The sequence below is a fragment of the Tupaia chinensis genome, unplaced genomic scaffold (genome assembly GCF_000334495.1).
Source record: "Tupaia chinensis unplaced genomic scaffold, TupChi_1.0 Scaffold000273_1, whole genome shotgun sequence".
Classification (NCBI taxonomy): Eukaryota; Metazoa; Chordata; class Mammalia; order Scandentia; family Tupaiidae; genus Tupaia; species Tupaia belangeri.
The window spans coordinates 2388154-2394539 of record NW_006159755.1 but is presented as its reverse complement, the minus strand read 5'-3'; positions in this window follow the sequence as shown (position 1 = coordinate 2394539).

Below are 6386 nucleotides of genomic sequence, written 5' to 3'. Positions count from 1 at the left end.
CAAAAAAAAAAAAAAAAAAAGAACTTTAATAGTAATAATGGGTAGTGAGTTCCCTATGAGTGGGTGGAACCAAGTGATGCAGGAAAATTACATAATGCAGGAAACTGGGGAGCGCGGGCCCAGCACCCAATGCAGAAATAGCAAACCCACTATGCAGCTTACTCTTGAGGGGAAACCACATTTAGTATGTTGTGATGATGCTCAGGGAATGAATGTAAATTTAAAAAAAAAATCAGAGAAAAAAAATACTAAAACTGTTACCAAAATTTAAAGAAAAAACTGTGTATTTGATGACCACAGTAAGTTATATAGCCCCAGCTAGGTACTATTTTATAGTATATTCATTCTACTCACTGAGGTTTATGCCTAAAGTCAGACATGGGTTCTTGTGTAGGTATATATCAGCTGTGCTTGCTATTGCAAATATTTAGTCAAATTAAGTTCATTAGCAAATCAATTAAATGGGGGGAAAGGCATAGAAAGCAATCATAGATAACAGAGACAATGGGAGGAGGGTTGGACAGGGCAGAGGGTTAGGGATAGGGAATCAAGGATAGAAAAAAAAACGCAAAATATACAAGACATAAGAAATGAAAAATTGTTTGTTGATAACACGTATGTTGATGTGCTTGATTGAGCCAACAGACAGTGTATTTTGGATGAAAAATTCATTTTGTATACTGTAATGATGTATAGCATATAAATGTCAAAAAAAGAAAAATAAATTAATTTAAAAAATTAAAAAAAAGAACTCATGGAAAAAAAAAAGAAATAGCAAACCCAATTCTTTGTCTCACCCTCATGAAGAGTTAGAGACGTGGACAGAGAAGGAACAGTGAAATGGAGAGTTTGTTAAGAAAGAGAAGAAAGATGAGAGCTCCCGGGTAGGGAACCGGTCCTGGAAAATCAGTTTTGCTAATGAAAAACTGAGGCGAGGGATTTTTATCTGTGCCAGAGGGACTTTGTTTGGGCTTCTTGTTTTTATTTAGATTTGTTCAGTCTCTGAGAAGCTGACTTTATGTAAGAAGAGAGAAATGGGGGACCAGCAGTTAGCATAATGGCTGTATCGCTGGACTCCCATGTAGTCAACCGTGGTTCGAGTCCTGGACCTGGTGGCTTAAACTCACGCCGGGCGCGTGTGAGTGCGTGCCCAAGATCCTGAGAGGAGAATGGAGGAGAAGGGATTGCAGCGTGGCCATCCCCCCTGGGGGGTGATTTCTCGCTTTCTGTCTCTCTGTCTCTCTCTCTGTCTTGTGAGCGCACGTGCCCTATAGCAAAAACCTCTCCAAAAAAAAAAAAAAAGAAAGAAAAGAAAAGAAAAAAAAGAAGAGAGAAATGGCTGGCAGAAGGACTGGCAATTATGTTGAGAAATGCCAGCTTACTGACAAACAGTGCTGCTCAAAAGTAGCTTGGGTGGGAGGGACCAGCAGTTAGCGTAATGGCTATGTCACTGGACTCTCATGTAGTCGACTGCGGTTCAAGTCCCGGACCCAGCGGCTTAAACTCACGCTGGCCACGTGTGCGTGCGTGCCCAGTATCCCGAAGAGGAGAATGGAGGAGAGGGGATTGTGGCGTGGCCATCCCCCCTGGGAGGGTGATTTCTCGGTTTTCTGGTTTTCTGTCTCTCTGTCTCTCTGGCAAGTGCACGCACCCTGTAGTAAAAACCTCTCAAAAAAAAAAAAAAAAAGAAGAAGAGGAAGAAGAAAAAAGCAAAGAGCTTGCAGGGAGTGAGGCGCAGGACAGGAGTGAGTCCCGGGCTGGGAGTGCTCCTGCAGGATGGGGGAAGTGAGCTGCAGTGTGTAAAATCCAAGGTTCTTTAGGCCCAGATCTCTAAGAGACCTATCCTGAGACACAGAATGAAAAAACAGAAACACATGTAAAGTAAGAAAAGAGAAGTGTTAATAGAAAAGTAAAGAATTCTAATAGGGAGGAAATACACCCTCGTGCCTGAAAGGCACGTGGGTGGGCAGCTGCTAGAGGACAACTGCTTTGGGCATGAAGTTAGCTGTCACTTTTATCCTGTGGGTTGGTAGCCAATATTTAGCAGGGGAAGGTCTGTCGCTGTATTTGGCTTCTTTGTTTGGTTTCCGGGCTTTTCCTGCACTCCTGTGTCTCTATCTAATCACAGATGCCCAGGGTAGTCTTTGGAGGAATAAGCATCCATATCTGGATGCACTGCCCGGATGTTGACTTAGTGTCCCACCCCAGTGGTGAATTTCTGTGTGTATATCTGGGACAGCAGAAGGAAAATAACCACCTCTCTGATGGCAAGAGCCAGGTGGGGAGGGTGGGAGGATGGGATCTTCAAAGAGGATCCGGTTGCATTTCCTGATGGGCCTTTAAGGACCAAGCAAACTGCAAAACAGCTCTGGCTGTAAGAAACTCTGTGAGAGCTAATACTTGATCTCTAGTGAAAGCAGTGAGTGATCCTTCTCAATAGCTTGACCAGAGTGACACCATTGTATAAGTTGGTTCTATCTTTTTTTTTTTTTTTTTGAGAGGTTTTGGCTATAGGGCGTGTGCGTTCGCCAGAAAGACAGAGAGAGACAGAGACAGAAAGCGAGAAATCACCCCCCAGGGGCGATGGTCATGCCGCAATCCCTTCTCCTCCATTCTCCTCTAGAGATCTTGGGCATGCACGCACACGCACCTGGCATGAGTTTAAGCCACTGGGTCCAGGACTTGAACCGCAGTCAACTACATGGGAGTCCAACGACATAGCCATTACGCCAACTGCTGGTCCCGTCTCTATCTTAATATATGTGTGTGTCCATTTCCTATCATAGTGACACTTCCTTGGGAATCCTGCCCTATTTACCTACTCGCTGGGTCTAATTCCTGTCTCACAAGGAGCTGGATGGATGGTCCCTTGTGAAGTTGGAGACAGGGACCCTAAAAATATAGTTACGGTATAAGCCCAAAATTTAGTCGCAAAATGGCTAAGTGTTAAGATGGAGACAAAGCAGCTCAACTGCTTGCTTGTAGATACTGTGGTGGCTCAGTGATCCACCTAGGCGGCAGGACCTAGACCTAAAACAAAGGCTTTTTCAAAAGCCTGGTCATATTTCAGGAAAAGGATAAGATAATTTTTTTAAAGAATTATTTTATTTAAATTTATTTATTTTAATTTGACCACAGAGAGACAGAGTGAAAGAGCGAGAGAGAGGGAAAGCAAGAAATGAAGCCACCAGCTCCAGGACTCGAACTGTGTTCTGTCATGTGGGAGTTTAGCACCCTTAACCACCAAGCCACCTGCCAGCCCAAAGATAATGATTTTTGTAGCCCGATACTTCTAGATAAAGAATCTCTTGACCCTGGTACCCACTCCCAAATTAGGAAAATGATTTTGGGCCCATCCAGCATGTGGCCCTTCCCACCAGGAGGGGAATGCATGCCCAAATCCCACTAGGATGAATCAGTCAGGACAAAGCCCTTCCTGACCCAAATTAAAACCCCTTGCCACAGTTCTTCCTTGGCAGCCCACTTTCTGGGACCCCTCCCTTTTTGGGAGTTCTGTTTTTCTTTCGCTTTCCTTTAATAAACTCCCCACTTTGCTATACCTACTCTGGGTCCAGGACTCTTAACTCTTCCTGAGCGTGGGACAAGGACCTGAGTCTCACTGCCAGTGCTGGGCCCAATCACCCCTGCACCCCGTTCCTGCCTAACGTTTAAATTCCCCTTTTAGGGACAGGTAAGGGTTTAGAAGAGCCTAAATCCTTTCCATCCCAGGGCTGTGTCAAGGTAACCCAGAATTGTCTGGAGTGGGGATTGGGCGCAAACAAAGCCATCCACATTCACTGGGGCGGCCTGCTGGAGTCCCCTGGATCCCAGACCCTCTGCGCCTCTCAGCGCCGGCCTAGTCCACGCGCCCATGCACCAGAGTCTGTGTACGATGCAGAGACCCTGAAAGGTTCGGCGCAAGTGCTCCCCCACGCCCAGCTCAGGCAGGTGAAGACAGGCCTCCGGTGGGCGGGGCCGGAGGTGACACAGCTACAAGCGTTCCTGGCAGGCAGGATCTCCAAGGAGGGAGGCCCAGGCGCGGGCGAGGCAGAGGCAGCGGGGGATGGGGAGCAGAGTCTTAGTTGCAGCTCCTGCGTCACCTCCTCACCTCCGCCTCATGAGATCAGCTTCTGGTGCTCAGCCCGCTGTCCTTGAGACTGGGAGGGGGGAGGCGGAAGGAGCGCCCGCACCGCATCTGCCTGGTTAGCAGCTCTGGGCTTCATGCCGGGCCTGGGCAGAGTCCTGGGGCTCCACATGCCTCGTTTCTCCCGGCCTCCCTCTTCCTCTGGGGTGGTCTTCCTCTCAGGAGTCCCTGGACCCTCGATTTGCCATAGAGACCAGGCGACCTGCCCAGAGACTGGTAGCTCCCAGCCCCGTGCTGTCACTGGCCTCCAAGCCCTTAAACGGAAGTGTCGGGGAGGTTCACACATACAGTGATTGAAGAGTGGAGCTGGTGGACACTTCCCCAGAAGGCCTCCCCAAAGGGACTGCTCCGGATCTGGGTAGAGGAAGCCCAGAAGTTGACCAGAGAAGAGACCTGTGGGAGAGGGCAGTTCTGATGCAGAAGCAGCAGAGTCACAGAGGTGACAGCGCCCCTGTGGAGGACAGGGGATGTCAGCAGCCGGGAGGAAAGGAGCTGGTGAGGGCCTGGCTGCAGTGACTAGGCTGGGTGTCAGAGGACCCCTCTGACTCTGTGTATGATGGGGTGGGGGTGGCCAGGGGACCACAGGGAGAGAGGTAGAAGCTTGAGGCCTCTGAGATGCTAGCCCCAGGTAAGGCACGGGAGGGACTGGGAGGCCAGGGAGCATAGCCACTTTCTCGGAGGAACCCACACACACTCTCCCTTCTCCACCTCTGGGACAATCCATCCTGAGTTTTCCCCCATCCCCCTCCCAAGCCGCTTCCCTAGTCTAAACCCTAAGTCTGGAACTCCCTCCTCCCTCCTGTCACTTCTGGCAACCTCTCACCCCACCTCCTGCCTGAACTCCAGCTAGGAGCATTCTTTGGGTTCCCTTTATCTCACATGCAAAGTTAGGGATTGGTCTTATGACCCCAGGGCTGCTTCTAGATCACCTTTCTGCTCATAGACTCTCCCCCAGATCTGGAATCCCTTGGGTTTTCCAATCCCCAAGGCCAGGGCAAAGACTTTGGGGAAGGAAAAAGCAGGGGCTCCAATCCACATTGAGGTTGCAAGGCTGGGGGAGAGAGGGTTCTGCAGATCAGCCTAATCAGCCCCAGCCCTGTCCCTGGAGCCCATCAAGATCCTTCCAGCCTGACCTGGCGGAGTGGCTCCTCACCTGACTGTCTTGTAAACACCCGCCCAGGGGCTTATAGGGGCTCAGAGCCTCGGGAGAACCCTCTGTCCCTGGCCCCTGGCGAGATGTGTGATGTGTGATGTGCAAGGACTGTGGCTGCCATGGACCAGCAAGCCCCCTCGTCCACTAGTGTTTGAGGCTGCAGGGATGGGCCTCATTGCTGGGGGCTGGAGGGGGAGCAGGGACATGTGGGGGGGAGTATCCCAGGATCGGTATTGACCTTGGGCTCTGAGAACAGCTTTTTAAAGAATTATTTTATTTATTTATTTATTTGTTATATTTTTCACTTGAGGTTTGCCAGAGAAAGAGAGAGAGAGACAGAGAGAAAGAGAGGGAGAGAGAAAGCAACCCTCCAGGTCCGGTACTCAAACCGTGGTCAGTCATGTGAGAATTCTAGCGCCTTAACCACCGCACCATCTGCTGGCTCAAGAACAGCTTTCCTTGACGACTTTGCTAGCTTGGTCCTATGATAGCTCTAGGATGGGTGCCATGGTCTCCTTTACAAAAGCTGGGAAGCAGGATCTGGACTGGGGGAGAGGCAGGGGTGGGGGTGGGGGGAGGACCCTGTGGCTGAGACAGGGTTGGAGTGGGTGAGACAAGACCATCTGCTTCCTCAGTCCATTGCTCCCTTCCCACCTTCGTCCCCTCTCCCTCCAGTGGACCCCAACTCCCGAGATGCTTCTCCCTTCCCACACCCATGATGCCGGCCTCCCCAGGCCTGGGCCTCTGGGAATTCTCTGCTGTACCCCTGTCTCCTTCCCTGAACCTGCACATTGCCTGCCTTCAGGAAACTTTTGGTAAACCCAGTTGTGGTCTCTGGTCCCATCCATGGCCTTCCTGAGTAAACACAGTCTTCTCTTGGGTTACATTAGCCCTCCAGGACTTGGCTGCCCTACTATGCTCCAGCTTCTCCTCGTGCTCCTTGTCACCCCCCAGCTCCAAGAAGATACACTACGATTTGTCCTTACAAAGTCAGCTCAGGGCTGGGCACTAGCCTAATGGTTAAAGGAGCAGCATCCCACATGGCCACTCCTGGTTGGAATCCCAGTTCTGCAGGTTGAAAAATACTGC